At 34.3% G+C, this 20,233-nt stretch overlaps 1 long non-coding RNA gene across 1 annotated transcript; it reads left to right on the top strand.

Annotated features, from left to right (window-relative positions):
- Window positions 1–11,867: 11,867 nt before the first annotated feature.
- On the top strand, window positions 11,868–18,665 carry LOC132609460 (uncharacterized). Its single transcript, XR_009570848.1, has 3 exons — window positions 11,868–12,054; window positions 12,143–12,255; window positions 18,131–18,665. It is a non-coding gene; the product is annotated as an uncharacterized LOC132609460 (long non-coding RNA).
- Window positions 18,666–20,233: the final 1,568 nt, after the last annotated feature.

The following is a 20,233-nucleotide window of genomic DNA, read 5'->3' as shown; positions in this document are numbered from 1 at the left end:
GATTAACAAATCCAAGTCATGTCCAACATAGTAAATCCATACCAAATAAAAGCATTCTGGAAAAGTGAAAATGAACAAAATAAAATCTAAGTAATCATCTGGAAAATAATAAAGCACTCTGCTATGGGTGACACTAGCGTGAGACTTGAGAAGTAAGAAAATCCTATATTATATTTGATTTAGTAGAGAATTGTATATTGTATATTGTATTTCATATTTTAATGGGTAGGGCCTTAGTTACTGATCTATTGGACTTTTAGAAACTAGACTTAGTAGTACTGGGCACATATGATATAGGTAGGTCTAGATAAAATGTATAAAAATTTCGGATTTTCGGATATCCAAAAATCCATAGTACTAAATCCATATCCAATCCGAAAATCATAAATTTTAAAAATAAAATCTGAAGTCCAATCCATAATCCAAATATCCAAACCAAATATTTAAAAAGTTCAGATTTCGGTATGGCCCAAACCGTGCCACCCCTAGTTATAACATATGTTTCCTATCAGTTGAAGATCCATGAGAAGAATTACCCTACCCATGATTTGGAGTTGTTGGTTGTGGTATTTTCTTTGAAGATTTGGAGGCATTACTTGTATAGTGTCCATTGTGAGGTTTTTACTGATCACCATAGCCTTCAGTATGTGTTTAGCTAGAGAGGTCTTAATTTCACGCAGCGCCGATGGATGGAGCTCGTGAAGGACCATGACATCTCTATTTTATATCACCTATGGAAAGCCAAGGTTGTTGTTGATGCCTTGAGTAGCATGGCAGTGAGTATGGGGAGTTTAGCTCAATTGATTATTTCCGAGCGCCCGTTAGCCATGGAGGTTTAGACTCTTGCCAACAGTTTCGTTAATCTTGATATTTCAGCCCTAGGTAGAGTTTTGGCTTGTGTTGGGGAGAGGTCTTCCTTATTAGATCAGATCAGGACTCATCAGTTTGAGGATGGTCAGTTGAGCAAGATTCAAGATAGGGTTCTGAGGGGTGAGGCCAAGGAGGCCATGATTGATTCTGAGGGCATTTTGAGAATTAAAGGGCACTTGTGCGTTCCTCGTGTTGATGATTTGATTAAGTTAATCTTGACTGAGGCTTATAACTCTCGATATTCCATTCATCTGAGGGCAACTGAGATGTATCGTGATTTGAGGCAACACTATTACTGGCATCGGATGAAGAAGGATATAGTATATTTCGTGGCTAAGTGTGGTAATTGTCAGCAAGTTAAGTATGACCACCAGCGATCCAGTGGTGTACTTTAGAGGATGTCCATTCTCGAGTGGAAGGGGGAGAGGACTGCCATGGATTTTGTTGTGGGTCTCCCAAAGAACCTGGGTAAGTTTGACTCGATTTGGGTGATAGTTGATCGGTTGACTAAGTCCGCTCATTTGATTCCTGTTCAGATTTCCTATACCGCGGAGAAGTTAGACAAGTTGTACATTCGTGATATTATGAGATTGCATGGGGTTCCTATTTCTATCATATCTGATCGGGGTACTATATTCACTTTCCGTTTCTGGAGAGCTTTTCAGGAGGAGTTGGGTACCCAATTGGATCTTAGTACAACTTTCTACCCCTAGACCGATGGGCAGTCCGAGCGGACCATTCAATTGATCAAGGATATATTGAGAGCTTGCGTTATTGATTTGGTAGTCATTAGGATTAGTGCTTGCCTTTGGCAGAGTTTGCGTACAACAATAGTTTTCACTCGAGTATCGACATAGCCCCTTTTGAGGCTTTGTATGGTAGGGGATGTAGATCTCTGGTTGGCTGGTTTGATACTTTTGAGGTTCGACCTCGGGGTACGGATCTATTGAGAGAGTGAGAATGATTCAGGTCAAGCTTTTGGTAGCTCAGAGTCGACAGAAGATATATGCGGACCGAAAGGTCCGAGATTTAGAGTTCACTGTTGGTCACCAACTTATATTGAAGATCTCACCCATGAAGGGTGTTATGAGGTTTAGGAAAAGAGACAAGTTGAGTCCGAGGTATATTGGGCCTTTTGAGATTGTTGACCATATGGGCAATGTTGCTTATGAGTTGGCCTTGCCACCAGGCTTGGCGGGAGTTCATCCGATTTTTCATATGTCTATGCTGAAGAAGTACCATGCCGCTGGTGCTTATATTGTTCGTTGGGACTTGATATTGCTTGATGAGAATTTGACCTATAAGGAGGAGCCTATTACGATTTTAGTTAGGCAGGTTCGAAAGTTGAGGTCCAATGAGATTGCTTCTGTGAAGGTGCAATGGAAGCATCATCCTGTTGAGGAGGCTACCTGGAAGACTGAGTCCGATATGCGTAGCTGATATCCCCAGTTGTTCGCTGATTCAAGTACTTCTCCATTTTTTCCCTTCTTCACTCGAGGACGAGCGATGGTACAATTGGTATCTGAAATAACAACCAGCTTGGTCGTTATAGTCTTTTTGGCATTTTGACCCTTCCCCGAGCTTGGTTAGCTCACTTTTGACCCAAGGGGACCGTTGACACGCTTCTCGAGGTGTTCAGGGTTGATTTTGATGATTTTGGCACGAATTTAGGATATGCAAAGACTCTTGACAGTTATACATTTTTACTCACACTCATAGACTATGTATAAGGTTTATTGAAGATTAAAGCAACAAGTCTAGAGTTCAGGTTGACCTATATTCAGACAAGTAGTATAGACAAATGGCTACTCTCATGTGACTTATTCAGGGAAACAAAAAACAAGGCCTATCAAGAACACCAGGACTATTTTAGACTCAACATAGACTCAAAACAAGACACTGCCATTGCATATGAATCCCTTTTCCATAGAGAGAAACATTTAACAAATTCAAAGACCCATACCATAGTCAACACAGGTGACTAGCTTGAGACAACATATTTAACTCAGTTTTAGGCATATACACTAGGTTCTAATGTCTACAATCTCAGGATCCAAACCTAAAGCATATTTATCAGACTATCCCATAACCAACTTAAACATTTTAAAGCCAAACAGTACACAATAGCTTTTTCCATGATATTAAACCAAGCTCAGAATGCTTAAGTCCCATTTTTTCTAACTCTTAAATATACATGATTTTGTCATAGTTCAAACACACCATCTATAGCTATCACTAATAAAATTTTAAGCTTATTCTAAATTCAGACAAGGACCTCTCTTATTCACATTATAGTATATATCATATTTACTAAGTAATCAACAAGACAGACCTTGTGCTGACCTTTAATAGCTTGTTATCTATTCAACTAAGCATTTGATCCAACTAATCATGTACCAGTCAACTAATGCAATAAAAATATTGGAAATGGTCCTGTGATTAGATCACACGAATTATTTAAGAGCATGAACTAAGTCTGACAGAGCAGTAGTACTTAAACATGGATTAAATCAAGCTAAAGGTACAACAAAGCTGGGCTGATGACATGATAAATATTAAATTACCAACTAAACAACGCAGTAGGGCTGAACTATAGCCAATGCTAAGAAGCTAACACACCTAAACATGCTTGAAACTACTAACAAACATAACTAAACAAGAATGGCAATTAACACACATAAGCATGTATCAAACTAGAAACTAACATAGCTATACCAACAATTCAGCACATATAAGCAGGAAGCAAACAAGAAATGCTGAAAATAACTGAAAGGGAGGAAGATCACCTCTTGTATGCGCAGCCTATTGTCGGGATTTCAACTTGTAAGATCTTTTGCTTCCTCTTCGAACTCAGCCACACACAAAAGAACAAAAAACTTTAAAACTTAGACTAAATCGAAAAATTAAATGTTTCTAAGCAGAATTGCCAAAACCCTAGGAATTTCAAATTTTTAATGTGCAAGTGATATTTTTCAATTGCTGGCCTCAAACAATGTGATTAGATAGAACCCCAAAATCTTAAAAACCTAATGTCGATTTCGATGCGGGACTATGCAATTTTTCAAAATTACTTGCCCTCAAAACCAATTTAATGGTTGAGATTCAGTGAACAAGCAGATAAGTGATCAGATTTGACTAAAAAATTAATTAAGCCTTTTGGTTCCTTATGAACCAATGATAATCGAGAATTCAAATACGAGTAACAACAAAAACCATTAAGAAAATTCAGTCCTTTGACCGTTGATTTGCAGAAGAAAATAAAGAAAAAAGAAGCTATACCTTGTTTGGTTGAAACTTGGTGGAGGGAGGGGGTTAGCATTAAATTCTTATCCCAATTGACCATGCTAATGTCACACCCCTACCAGGAGTATGACAGGCTCCGACCCATAGGACGGGAACCACCTGACTTATCCGTTACTTTGAACATTATAAATCATAACTCAAAGAACACCTGCACGCAGAAAAGGCCCAACATAGGAATATTCAATCATTCAGCACATATGTTCATATGCAGACCGACAAGGTCACCACAACATAACGTATATCATAAAGCCGGCAAAGCTAACAGTAAAGTATCAAGAGCTCAAAATAAGGCCGACAAGGCCACCAATATATTATACAACAATATGAACCGGTGGAGCTATAAAACATCTAACTGTACACACACGTCTACGAGCCTTTACATAGAATACAAATGATCATAAGGACAATACCAAATAGACTGCAGCTCCGAAGTAAGTGGAGTGCTCCTGAGAATCCGCTGATAGAACACCTACGAGTCTGATTCATCTCCATGCCTGCCTGCGGGCATGAGTGCAGAGTCCATAAGAAGGGACGTCAGTATGAATAATGTACTGAGTATATAAGACATGAATAACAACATAATATAGATATGAAAGGTAACATGGAATAAGAGAGATAACCTGTACATCTGGATGCCTCATAAGGCGGATGTCATGCATTCTTAGCCTTTTAAAAAAACATTTTTATGCATATACATAGTACCATGCCCGACCATTAAGGCTCGGTGTCATATATATAGTATCATACCCGGCCATTAAGGCTCGGTGTTATCATCATTAGCCCGCGTCCGGGGCAATATCATAAAATGCCCACTGCAGTGGTGTGCACATCTACGTGCCATGCTCGGCCGACTATAGTGTGGCGTGGTGTGAGAAAATACATATATATATATAAAGCATGCGTGAGAGCCCAATCAAAATCCATAACTATATCGGAGTGACGTAAGATCGGTAGGCTCCAATTATATTATGGATCAATCATCATCGTGTACCCCTCCTTGAAGGAACAAGGGTCATAAGGTGAGATTACCAACAATGAAGGAAATTAAGAAATTGCAAAGTAAGCTCAATCACCTCATAATAATATATAGCTCATGTACTTGGAAATCTCTATGAATAAAATCATCTCATAATATCATGAAATCTGTATGCCTTGGAGCTTTGATAAATAAATCCCTCATAATCATTGTCATGGTTATCATAAAAAAAAATTATTCATCTTTAACACCATAAAAACTTTAAGAGTTATGAATCTCTAACATTCTTGGAAATGAGGATTTTTATGGAATTCATGCATGGGTTGGTAGGAAAAGAATCATGCCTTTAAAAGAAAGAGGAATAGCCTTAAAATACTTTTTGGTCTCTTTAACTATTCAACGTTTATCCTTCCAAGCTCGTAAATCTACATGTAAACCATTCATACTATTGTTAGGCTCATTGTCACATGCTTATCTTAAGCCTTCAATTTAAATCCATTTAGAATCTGCCGAAAGTCAGGCAGCATCTCCCATGTTTATATGCCTAGCCCAAAATCACAATCTAATGACCAACAAAAACAACAACAATACCAACATCACAACAACATTATCAACACCAATAGGCTCCATAAAACATCCCACACGATGTTTTCCAAGTTTCTCAACTATCCAACTTGTTATACGACTATTTAATAACTTTATCTCCGTAAATAAACTGAAATTAATATTAATAAGGAGAGATTCATACCTTATTCTTGCTAGAGCAGTAATATCTTCAATATTTACTTTGAATCCAAGCCAATTCCAACGCAAGAAAAAACTATAATCGCGACTACACGTTACCCGGACCTCGATTAACACTCTGTCACTTGAAATTACACAAAATCCTCACTTTTATGTTGTGTGCATGCTCTCATATGGTGGCTGATATCTCTTGAACATTTAGAGGAATTATTATGGAGAAAAAATGGGGTTTTAACCCTTATATAGGGTGTCAAAGTCGGTGGCACTGTAGCAGTATTGTAGCACTGTAGTAGTATTGTAGCACTGTAGCAGTACTGTAGCATCACTGTAGCAGCGCACCCTACTCTATCCGGCTAAATTGTAACGTTCATAATTCTCTACTCCGACATCGTATCGATGAGTGGTTCATTGCATTAGAAACTAGACTCGACGAACTTCATATTAGGCTTTTGAAACACCTTAAAACTCCTAATATACCTAGAGATATACCCCTCGAAAATTGACCCAAAAGTCTATCCTTAATTCTGCCAACTTTTTCCAAAATTTCGGCAAACTTATTTTCTTTGATTTGCTTGGTCCTGAAATCTTCCAAAACTCCCCCTACATGATATTTATCATTTATTATACTTGATAATGGTCATGTTCTTGTGTTTTCAAGATTGTCCTTCCCGATTACGACTTACGAGATCGTAATTCGTCCTTTACTTCGTTGTTACGTACTTCCTATGGCTTGTACCTTCCAAAACTTCATGGGACGTCTCTGATACTCCATTACTACGGTGAAGTACGTGGCATGCTCATGCTCTGAAAGTGCGGGGTGTAACAAAAGGTGATGTACACTTGAAATGTTGTCATTTCAGGCAACGATGACGCAAGAAAGAGGTAAGAGGGTGGGGCGGCTAGGGTTTCTCTCAAGGAGAAACCCTTCTCTCTTACATAAGGGGTCGTTTGGCCTTGTGATTAAAAAAAATGAAAAGGGTAAGGGGATATTATCCCTTTAGTTGCGGACTAGGGCCGGGTCAGTTCCTTAGTGGATTGGGCCCGGTTGAAAATCAAAGAAGAGGGAGGGGTGGCATATATACACGCACATATACATGATATACATGTATACACATGTATATTCGTGTATATGCGTGTATATATGTGCAAAGACTTGCCACAGTTTTAATAAAATGGCCACAATTAAGCGAGTCAATTAATTTAAACCCCTTAATTATGGTCAAACACAATTAATTAATTATCTAAACAAACTAACAAACATGGCTAATTATGCAATTGGACTTAAGTTGCGAATATAACGTTAGCCTTAACTTTAAACCATGAAATTGGTTATTTCAATTATGGTCATAATTTTGACCAAACAAACAATTAAAAGGCAATTTTGCAACAGTGACCTCAATTAACTTAAGCCATGAATTTGACTATTTCAATTAAGGCCAAATTTAAACTTAGCCAAGCAATTAAAGGCTAATTTGCGATGATGACCTCAGTTGATTTAAACCATGAATTTGGCTATTTCAATTAAAGCCAAAATTAACCAACAATTGATTATTTCAATTGTGGCCCCCAATTAACCATTAGTGAGAAATTTATGAAATTAGCCATAATTAAGTACTCGAGTGATTACGAGCAATTCAAGAAACTGCACAAAAATGCAAAAATTTAAGAATTGAGGTATTTAAATGGTTAATTTATTTAATTAATCAGATTTCTTGAATTAAACAGAGTAAAATGCTTGCTAATTGATTTTCTGATAATTTTAACAATTAATGAATAATTTTTTAAAATTATCTTCTTGATTAAATTTACCAAACACTCCATATTAATTGTAAAAATGTAAATTGATTTCTTAATGATTTATAATATTATCGAAGTTATTTTGCCAAATGAAATGGAAAAATATTACCTAAATAATTTAATAAAATCATTTTAATCTTGTAGAAAATATACATTTTACTTCACTTGATATCCAAGGACTCTAGGTAATTAAAAAAAAATATGGGAAGTCAAAAATTTGGTGACAACAGTAGTCATACTAATCGCCGCTCATGTCCTTGCTTTGGTACTTCCAAAATTACTTTCTCCCTACTTTCTCTTAATGTATTTACCATATAAATTGAGTGTAATTAGCGAGAAAATGACAAGACGGTCCGTTAAATTCAGGAATAGGTTCGAAATAGTCCTTAAAGTATGCTTTAAACAATTTTGGTCCTTTAATTTTGACAATAGTTAACACTTTTGGTTTCCGTCAAATATTTAATAAACTCCGTATGCTAGATTTGACAGCAACTGTGGAAACAAAAGATTTAATAAAAAACATTTGGAAATTTTCATCAAATCCTAGACATTGAAACACATACAACTACACTAAACACGAAAAAATAGATTAAAAATATCAGAAATTACACATAAAAAACTACACCAGACTTTAAAAAGAGACAAAAGTTAGCAGAAACTACGAGAAATGCACCCCATTCTTTTTCACAGTTTCCGTCAAATCTAACAATGAAATTTGTTTAACATTTCACAGAGACCAAAATTGTTCAAAGTATGTTCTCGGAACTATTTTAAACCTACTCCCAAACATAAGGGACCATTTTTGTCATTTCCTTTATAATTAGCAAATTAGTTTAACTTCTTAAATATCTTAAACATCAAACAAGCTTAGAAGTAGAATAAAACCTTGTGCATAAACCCTATGGCGAATCAAGAATCAAGTAGGCCATGGATTCTCGAAGCATTACCTCTTTTAGTTGTCATACAAATCGCTGCTCATGTTCTCACTTTGGTACTGCCAAAATTACTTTCCCCCTATTCTCTCTTAATGTCTTCCAATTTACCATGTAACTTGAAGTATAATTATCGAGAAAATGACAAGATGGTTTCAAAGTTTGGGAGTAGGTTCAAAATAATCCCTAAAGTATGCTTTAAACAGTTTTTGTCCTTTAAGTTTGACAAAAGTTAACACTATTGGTCTCCATCAAATATTTACCAAACTCTGTCTTCCAGATTTGATAGCAACTATGAAAACAAACTATTTAATAAAAATATAAGGAAAGTGTTATAAACACGAAAAATTACTAAAAATAGCAAAACTTACACATAAAAAACTACACTAAACTCTAAAAAGAGACAATAAATAGCACAAACAACGAGAAATGTACCTCCAAAAGTGAGTTCATATTAAATCTTTTCTTCCTTCATAGTTTTCGACAAATCTAACAGATGACTAAAACTGTTCGGAGTGTACTTTGGGGACTACTTTAAACCTATTCCCAAACATAAGAGACCATTTTAGTCATTTTCTCTATAATTAGCAAATCAGTTTAACTTCTTAAATATCATCTTAAAAATAAAAAAACATAGAAGTAGAATAAAACCTTGTGATCCTCTTCTCAAAAAATACAAAATCTTGAAAATGGCGAATTAACAACAAGAATCAAGTAGGCCATGGATTCTCGAAGCGTTACCTCTTCTAGTTACTACTATATATAAACATGAGTTAGTCAAATTATAATTGTAATTGACATTTTCTTAAAAGATCATGCAAAAGACAACATGACAAGTAAAATGAGCTAAACTGAGAATATTTACCAAAAATTAAAAAATAGTAGTTCTTCGTTTAAATAGAAAATCAAATTTCTACTTTGTTTCGTCTTAAACATGTAAAATTAATTTAACAATTTGAATTAGAATTATCCAAATAAAAATTTGATAAAAAATAATAAGTATTTTACACCTTTAAATTAATCGAGTTAAAATTGAAAGTATCAACTGATGCTTAAATATTGCTATTATTTTATCTTAAAGAGAGGAAAAAAATTCCTTTTAAACAAGTCTTCTTTTTTAAAAAGTATTAATAAATTTTTGCAGACTTTGTATTCGTAGCAAATACTAATGTAATCAAGTTTTGGATACGGAGTACAAAGTACAATGTTATATTAATCGTGTTTATCAAATTTCTACTTTGTTTCGTTTTAAACATGTAAAATTAATTTAACAATTTGAATTAGAATTATCCAAATCAAAATTTGATAAAAAATAATAAGTATTTTACACCTTTAAATTAATCGAATTAAAATTGAAAGTATCAACTGATGCTTAAATATTGCTATTGTTTTATCTCAAAGAGAGGAAAATAATTTCCTTTTAAACAAGTCTTCTCTTTTAAAAAGTATTAATAAATTTTTGCAGACTTTGTATTCGTAGCAAACACTAATATAATAAATTTTTGGATACGGAGCACAAACTACAATATTATATTAATCGTGTTTTGAATATAGTATATATATACATAATATACATATACATACATATATATATATATATATGCATAAAAACAATGCAAACTAATAATGTAAAAAAAAAAGTGCACCCCATATTAAAAAATCAAAAAATATTTGTGTAATTTCTAAAGTATCCCATTAAGTCAATAATGATGGATTCATTGTCACATGCGTATCAACCCATTAGTGAGAACACATGAAATTATTGTACAACAAAAAACATGGACCCCATATTATTGCTTTTCTTCAAAAGGTTAAGTAGCCAAACCATACAATTTTTTTTTATATTAACCTGAGATCTAATATAGATATTAAATTATTGTATTTGCTATTCCTCCATGTCATTTATTTGCTACGTTTATTAAAATAAATATACTTAAAATATTTATATTTTAAAATAAGGTAGAATTTAATTACTTTTTCATTTTTATTCTTACTCTAATAAATGTGAAAAGAGATTAATGTCGTAAAAGAAAAAATAATACCAAATGAAGATCAAATAATGAATAAGGTAAATTAGTCAAATTATAATTTTAATTGACGTTTCCTTAAAAACCATGCAAAAGACAACATGAAAAGTAAAATGAGCTAAACCGAGAATATTTACCAAAAATTAAAAAATAGTATTTCTTCGGTTAAATAGAAAATCAAATTTTTACGTTGTTTCGTTTTAAACATGTAAAATTAATTTAACAATTTGAATTAGAATTATCCAAATCAAAATTTGATAAAAAATAATAAGTATTTTACACCTTTAAATTAATCAAATTAAAATTTAAAGTATCAACTGATGCTTAAATATTGTTATTGTTTTATCTCAAAGAGAGGAAAATAGTTTCCTTTTAAACAAGTCTTCTTTTTTAAAAAGTATTAATAAATTTTTGCTAACTTTGTATTTATAGCAAACACTAATATAATAAAGTTTTAGATACGGAGCACAAACTAAAATGTTATATTAATCGTATTTTAAGCATAGTATATATATATCCAAACACAACTATATACACATAGATACAGCATAATGCAAAGTGTCGCACGGACATAAGCCATCTAGTTATCATACTAATCGTTGCTCATATCCTCGCTTTGGTATTCTCAAAATTACTTTCTCCCTGCTCTCTTTTTGTGTCTTTGAATTTACCATATAACTTGAAGTATAATTATAGACAAAATGTCAAAAATGGTCCCTTAAGTTTGTAAGTAGGTTCAAAATAATCCCTAAAGTATGCTCTAAACAGCTTTAATCATTTAATTTTGACAAAAGTTAAAATAGTCGGTTCGGTCAAATATTTAACAAATCCTTCTAGATTTGACAGCAATTGTTGAAACAAAAGATTTAATTAAAAAATTAGGAAAGTTCTATCAACAATTGTACTAGACACACACACACACAAAAAAAAAAAGATCAAAATTAGCTGAAATTACACGTAAAAAAAACTACACCAAACTCTATAAAGAGGCAAAAAATAACAGAAACTACGAGAAAATGTACTCCAAATATGAGTTCCTGCTGAATCTTTTTCCTTCCACATTTTCCGTCAAATCTAGCTGATGGAATTTGTTAAAATTTTTACAAAAAACAAAACTGTTCAGCGCATACTTTAGGGACCATTTTAAACCTACTCCTAAACATAAGCGGCCTCTATAATTAGCAAATCAGTTTAACTTCTTAAATATCATCTTATAAACATAAAAAAAAAAAAGTATAGAAGTGGAGAATAAAACCTTGTGCATAAACCTTGTGATCTATCATTTAAAAAAAATACAAAAAACTTGAAAATGGCAAATCAACAACAAGAATCAAATAGGCCATGGATTCTCGAAGCATTGCCTCTTCTAGTAGTCATACTAATCGCTGCTCATGTCCTTGCTTTGGTATTTCCAAAATTACTTTTCCCTACTCTGTGTGTGTGTGTTTTTTTGTGTAGTGATGTTGAGTTATTTTACTGAACTTGTTGTGTAGGTGTATTGGATTTACAGGCTAGCTACTGAGAAACAGTCACAGAGAAGTAAAAAGCACTAACAATGTAGATAGATTGGATTTAATTTTGGTTCAGTTTGTAGGAAAAATGCAAGGTACAAACCCTAGTATTTCTTTTGTCTTTTTATCTTGTATTTTAAGTTTATGCAACTTACAATTTGTTCTATGAAATTCTTGAAATTATAAAAGGGTAATTTCTTGTTGAATCTGTGTTCTATCAGTTGGAATTTTGTGCATGAGAGACCACAGAGTGAGCTGTTAATTTGTTGGGATAAATGGTGCTTGTATTTTTTTGGGCTGATCATATGATTCTTGATGGCCCAATTTTATTAGGGGTTTCTTTTTCCTTTTTCTTTTCACTTTTGTTTTTTCCATTTCGCTTCAGCTTGTAGGAAAATGCAAGGTGCAAAACCCTAGTATTTCTTGTTTTTTTTTTTGTTCTTTTTTATTTTTTTTCGTCGTTAAGTTTATGAAAGTTGCAATTTGTTTATTTGGAATTGGAATTTCTCAAGAATTTGAGTTCTTGAGAGTATGAGAGGGTAATTCTTGTTCAGTGTGTGTCGTATCAGTCGGAAGTTGTACATGAGAGATCACACAGTGAACTGTGAATTTTGCTGTTAATTTGTTGGGATAAGTGGTGCTTGTTTTTTATTTTCAGTGTTCTTTTTTCTTTTTTATATGTTTCGTTATGGCCCAATATTAGGGGTTTTGTGGGTGTTGCTTTCTTTGAGTTGGAGTTGCCATATTGATTGTGCTTCAGCTTGTAGGAAAAATGCAAGGTATAAACCTTAGTATTTCTTGTTTTTGTTCTCTTTTCTTTTTCGCTGTTAACTTTATGAAACTTATGATTTGTTCTTTAGAATTTGAATTACTCAAGAATTTGACTTCTTGAGAGTATAAGAGGGTAATTTCTTGTTGAATCTGTGTCCTGTTCACACCATTATTAGTCGAAACTTTGGGTGTGTTCGGTACAAAGGTGTTTTCTAGGAAAATATGGGGTTCTTATTTTCTTGTGTTTGGAACGTAAGCAAAAAATATTATCTTAAAAGCATTTGTATACAATTTAGACAAATTATATGGGAGGTGGGGGTGGAGGTGTGGGTGAAGATGAGGTGAGTTGGAGGGTGGGGTGGACACAATCATGTGGAATGCCATTTGTGCAACTTGTTTTCCCTACTAACACTAAGGAAGTCATTTTTCTTGTTGTTTTCCATTTTTTTTTTTTTTTTTTTTTTTTTTTTTGTGCGTGTGTTTTTGTTTGGCTGATCATATGATTCTTGATGGCTCAACTTTATTGACCCCTCACCCATATTAGGGGTTTTTCTTTCTTTGAATTGGAGTGCCCATATTGCTTAATGTCTAAGATGGCTGCAAATGTGAATGGATTTTTATAGCAGTCATGGGTAGATTCAATTCATCTTTTCTTTTGCCATTGAGCTTCTTCAAGAGGCACATTTGTTCAAAGTAAAAAATAGACTAAGCATTGCGGAAATTTTAAGAATAGGTAGTATGCACAAAGTTGCCATTCACTTTTGTTCTAGTTTTTTTGTTTTGTTTTGGTTTTTTTTTTTTTTTTTGTGTTTTTTGTGTTTTTTGGTAAGGTTCAGTTTTGTTCTAGTAAATTCACTATCATTATGGTTGATACATACAAATAACAAGTGAGCCGACTTTACAGTAGGAAATACAATTTTAGTAAAGAAGCTTGAATCTATTCCACCGCAAACAACCGAATATACCACTCCAGGATCTTCCGTTGTTTTTGTTGTTATTGCTCTCACCTCTCACTACGCCACCTCAGTAGCTGGAACTCCCTAACGTTTCCTATCTATCTTTAGAAGCAGGGCGAATGTGTGACGAATGAATAAAGAGTTATCACAGGCACTGGCACAGAATCCCTTTAGAGCACAATATATAGATGATTGGGTGAACTTAAATCAAAATACTTTCGCTTCTCCTGTCAGTTATATCCTATAAAGAAATAGAAGGATTTTATTCATTAAAGGAATAGCAATACTGAACTGGGCTACAAGGTAGCAACTTCCTATTAAAAAAACAAAGAAGCAGTTGAAGGGAACCAACTCTAGGGGGGAGCTTATTTTGGTGAACTTACATATCAAAATCTTTTGAAGTGATAATTTAGTTAAATAAGGTAATTGGATTCAATTTTTCTTAAGGAAATGAGGTTGGGGGACAGTCCGTTACATCTTCTTAGGAGCTAAGGGCGAAAAGCTTCTCTAAGAGTGAAAGCCTTTTTCTCTTTTGATGCGGCTTCATACTGAGCTAGGAAGCCACGGAATTGTATGAAGACTGTTGTTGAACTTACTGGAAAGTGAATGCTTCATTGCTTAAAGCTCTGGCGTGATGGACAGCATGAGCTTATCACTTATCATGAGTGGAGTGATGTGACTTAGAGTGGCGCAAAACAATTTTTGAGCAAGAATTACTCGCTTTATGTTTTTCTTTTCTTTGGGAATTTGATTTGTAAAATGGAAATAATTGATGGTTCTTTAGAGGTGGTAGATATTCTTATAATTGATGGTGTTAAGAAGTGCAACCATCTGTGTAAGAATCTTGAACTCTAAATACCAGTATTGATGTAGCATCAAAAGGAAGGAGGTAGAACGAGGAGAAGGAATCAACTCATAAAATCAATTTATCAAATAATGCGTATTCATCAAAGTGCAAGGAGGGTCCTCTTTATATGCAGGGAACCTTGCACAAGGTAAAATTCTAAAACAATAGGAACTTTATCTCTAAATAAAAGATGAAAATAAAATCAAAGATAAGATAAAGATAGATAGTATCAATCTTATATTTATTTTGCTAATGATAAATAGAAGATCTACTCTAAAAAGATAATAACCTCAACTAATAAGATAAATACTAAAATCCTACAAATCATTTGTGATGTACATCAGTTGATTTCAACTGTTCTTTTGTAAGGGGTTCTGGTGATTAGTGGTACATATATGGTATCATGTGTCCGAAGTTATGATCTTCTGCCAAACTCAATGATTCATTTCCTTTCTTTGTAATAATTTCTCAGAGACTTACCCGCAAATGATAAAAGAATCTTAAAAGCTTTGCACTGGTGGATTTCTGGTGCATTTGGTAGGGACAAAACAACATACCCAGTGTAATCCCATGGGTGCATTTGGTAGGGAATGTAGAGCAAAAATTTCTTTAGAGCATTTCATTCCTCCAGTAGTGTTTAAGATGGGGTAGTTCTAAAAGTTAGGTGTTCTGGTGATTTAGTGTTGAACAATCTCCAGTGAGATTGCTGAGCACTCTATACTTGAGAACATCATGTCTTAGTGTCTGTTTTTTCCCTTTACTAAGTACGTCTCTCAGAAATCCTTCTGACTGTTAGCAGAACTAGTAGCGGGCTTAGATGGTTTGATAGAATTATCCGGGATTAAGTGAAGAAGACAATACATTTATATATTGTGGTTTGAAATTTCATGCTTATATAATAGAAAGATGGACAGTTTTGTATTTATCTAGGAATTATTGGTGAATTCCTCTGAAGGTGGTTTTGCTTAAGAAAAGTCGTGATCTAGGATTTGCTGGGATGTCATTTGAATTCCCAGCTAAAGAGCCAAAAGCTAGTGGTCATATTTTTCCTTCTTATTTTTGTGGGGTGGGGGTTGAAATTTGTATGATTGTTATAGCGATGATTGTTAGAAAAACTTGACGTAAGGACTGAACCGTCCAAGAGTATCAACTATCAGCATGTTAGTGAAACTTCTGAACATGAGATAATGAAGAATGGAGATTAAAAGATATATAACATCGTACTCCCTCTGTTCCAGTTTATGCAATCCTATTTCCTTTTTAATAATAGTCTGTTCCAAAAATATAACGGCCCTTCTAAAGTAGAAACCAATTTAATGTAAACTTCGCATTTTTCCCTCAATGACAAGCTTTTATATCCACACAATGTGATAAGACATGTTTAAGACACACGTTTCAAAAGTCTTACAGCCACAAAAATATTATGGATTTCTTAAACCTCAAGTTTCAAAAGTCTTCCCTTCTTTCTTAATTTCGTGCCCAATCAAACATGTTTACATAAAATGAAATGGAGGGAGCAATAAACAAAGACTAACTTAATCCAACATCAAATAAATACTACTACTTCTGATTGTGGAACTATTTGTATCCCATATTGGGTACATAAGCAACCAAGGAGTTTTATCAAGGTGTTTGGATTCCACCTATTCCCTAAATATTGGGGATTGGATGCTCAAATTCTTTCACCTGATGTCAACACTAACTCCACTCGTAAATCCACATACATGTGCGAACCCCATGTAGATAAGGGTGTTGAACTACATAATGTCTCACATCAGGAATAAGAGCATTCAGAAGAGGTTACAAAGGTTTTGAGCTACTCAACTCATTGTCTTAAGGTTTTGAGTTAAATGTTCAAATTCTTCCCTTTTTGTAGGGAAAAAAACAAAGAAATAAATGAATCCCCTCTCCAGTTGTTTTAGCGGAAGTGTCCTGAATTCAATCCTTGTTGTCACCTAGTGAAAAAATATTTACATGCGCTTGGCCCAAGAGAAAAGAATTAGACTCATGTGAGGGAGGGTGTTGCAGACATAAAGTAAATCCCTCCTCCGTCAATTTAAGCTTTTAAATAATACAGTTCACACATTTCAACAACTCTCAGATGGAATAATCACATTTCTGGATAATCTCCACTAATCCAAAAAGTAAAGCGAGTTTGTTACGACATGTGCAAGTTTTTATGGCATACCCTACTATTATTTATCTGTGTCATTGATACTCTACTCTTATTTATCGTTGTCATTGATAATAAATAACAAATCAAATTTGTTATTTTTAGGGGGGTGGGGGCATGCAACAGTATTGCTTTGTTAGAAAATTTAAATTGAAAAAATAGAAAAGATTGGGAGAAGAGAAACAAGAAAGAAAGCTGTTTTACTTTCTCTTGTTATGAGAAGAAACCAACAACACCTCACCCACCCCGAGCAGCATGAGCGTCCATCACCATTATGTCGTATGAAAGTTGTTGAGTAGCATAGAAAGGAATGACGGTGTGGATTTGGTTGAGGATGAGAGGCTGAAGCCTGAAGGTAGGACGAAGGTTGGCTGATTACTTTTTCTTTTGATCAAGTAAACGTATTTCATTCATAAACATGGCCAAAAATCTGGCCTTATACAAGGGGTGTGCCAAAAACTGGAGAATCTACGAAAGGAAATAATTCTCGACGAACTCCACCCAATCTTCCATACAACTGGGAACTCCAAGGGTGCACCAAAAGAAAATAAGTGATTGGAGGATACTCAATTAAGAAAAACTCGACTCTACCCCCTCAAAAACTTTGGCTGATTACTGAACATTGATTCTTTAGAATTTTATGCAAAAGGCAACTAAAGGTGATAGGGTGTATTGATAACCAAAACTAGGGGCTTGTGCCCACCAATAGAAAGTACTAGTTATAAGTAGGGCTTGAAAGTTATAACTCTAATTTACCCTATTGTGGGTCTATCATTTTCCATTTTCACAGAAAGTTTTAATCTTTTAATTGTAACCAGTTCTTTCTGACATGCTTTGCATCTACACCATCTATTGTTTGATGATAACTGATTATGTTCTTTTATTCAGTGATGTTATCAAATAATGAATGGTCATATTTATGGTTGTTCAGGTTGATTTTTTATTTCTTTGAGGAGCTATATCTTTATTCTTGACTTAGATGCATTTCTATTCTATATCATGTTCCCTATCTGTCAAGATCAAAGTTATCAGCTGACCGCATATCTATTACCAATTCTATCGTGTATTGCATCATTGCGGTAGAATATTTATCTGAATGTTCGGGTATTCAGTGTCAAATACATGTCATTCATGCATTATGCATATATTCCTCTTTTACTTCTCAGCTTTTTGTTTTTTCATTTTCACCTTCTGATGACTGAGAATTTCTTTTTCTTTGTTAGGGATTCATACTAAACATTTCAGACGCAAGCTTTACACTCAAGGCTTTGGTGATTAGTCAGCCCTCTTTGCCTAAGCATACTTGTGTCCCTTTTTCTCCGTGAACTTGTGTGCGATTATGCTGGAAAAGTCTGGCATTTGTTACATGTTAATGGATTTTAATTGCTTGCCATTGTTGATAAACTTCTTCATTCTTCTGTTACGCCAGTGCTGTGAATTTCTACCCCAAGTTTGTAATTCTTCTGCAGGATCTGCATCAATTATCCCCTTTCGATGTGTTCTGTTTGTCACAAGTTTAGCTAGAGCCTCTAATACAGTTGTAGTTTCTTATGCATAGTAAACTCTGAGTCATACTTATAAATATGGTCTAGTATGAAAATTGCTACAGATATTTTGGGGTGTAATTGGCTGTTTGATTAGTTAAAGTGGCTGATGTGGCAGAAATGGTTTTCTTCAAAGACGGTCAATCAAAACTTACAAAATGTAGGTCATATTTTAGTCCATTTTAATCTGTGAAATGTATGTTTTTTCCTTTCCCCCCTTCATATAAATACTAATAAGGTAATACGAGAGACTTGTGCTACTAATAACGAAGATACTACAGTTCATACTTGTGATGCTGTTGTTTGTATTTTGAGTCTTGGTTATTGAGAGGTCCTATTGGGACCAAAATACATTTTTATGTGTTCCGGAATAGCATTTTAGGCTTTTTTTTTTTTCCACAAAGGAGAGAGGCAGACTACAAGAATACCAAAGTTTTTTGAAAAAATGATTTTCTCTTGACAGACAATTTTTTTGTTAATGACTTGCTTTTTGTAACATGGAAAGACTTATTTCATTGATGGGTTCAGTAGTCCATCTTTTTGAATCCTTTGATAAGAAAATGGATTTGGGGCTTAACTCAATTTCAAATTATTTCTCAAGAATATGTGACGACCATTCTAATGCTCATGTGGGATCCCCTCCCCCGCAACCCCCATATGCCTAGGCTTACCATAATAAGAACATGGATAGTTTTGACCAAAAGGTAGCACCATGAAACCCAAACTACCCTTGATGAAACTTGACTTCTATAACCCTCCCTTAATAATTGGATTGAAACCACATCATGCTTAGCATCTTATCAGTCGTCAAAATAAACAATATCGCATCAAGAGATAGACTACTCAAATAAAGACACAAGGAGCAGAGATATAAACAAATAAAACCAATAATATAATTGGTAAAAGTTTTTGACATAATACATTAACAGCCCCTTAAACTTGCTAGCAAATTTTATTTAGAAACTTAAATTACAACTCGTTCTAATTGAGCACCTAAACACATGATAAAATATTTCTATTAGACACTTTCATTTCAAATTATGGAAAAACTTTTGCGCGTGTTCTCAAGTGGCTATTACATAGATAAATTAATCACTTAAAATATGTCAAATCCTTAATTATATGCGCTAGCCTCAATAAATCGTAAAACCTCACATCTGTCGCACAATTTCTTTTTCCAGAATTTGAACCGAAAGCGTCTAACAAGAACACCTTATTATGTGTTTAAGTGCTCAATTAATTAGAACAAATCGTAGTTCGAGTGTCTAAATGTCACACCCCTATTAGGAGTATGACGGGCTCCGACCCGTAGGCCGGGAACCACCTGACTTATCCGTTACTTTGAACATTATAAACCATAACTCAAAGAACACCTGCACGCAGAAAAGGCCCAACATAGAAATATCCGATCATTCAGCACATATGTTCATATATGGACCGACAAGGTCGCCACAACATAACGTATATCATAAAGCCGACAAGGCTAACAGTAAAGTATCACGAGCTCAAAATAAGGCCGACAAGGCCACCAAAATATTATACAACAATATGAACCGATGGAGCTATGAAACATCTAACTGTACACACACGTCTACGTGCCTCTACATAGAATACAATGATCATAAGGACAATACCAAATAGACTGCAACTTCGAAGTAAGTGGAGTGCTCGTGAGAATCCGCTGATAGAACATCTACGGGTCTGATCCATCTCCCTGCCTACCTGCGGGCATGAGCGCAGCGTCCACAAGAAGGGACGTCAGTACGAATAATATACTGAGTA

This window comes from Lycium barbarum, chromosome 9 (assembly GCF_019175385.1).
Source record: "Lycium barbarum isolate Lr01 chromosome 9, ASM1917538v2, whole genome shotgun sequence".
NCBI lineage: Eukaryota > Viridiplantae > Streptophyta > Magnoliopsida > Solanales > Solanaceae > Lycium > Lycium barbarum.
This window is presented reverse-complemented; position numbering and strand designations above follow the sequence as displayed.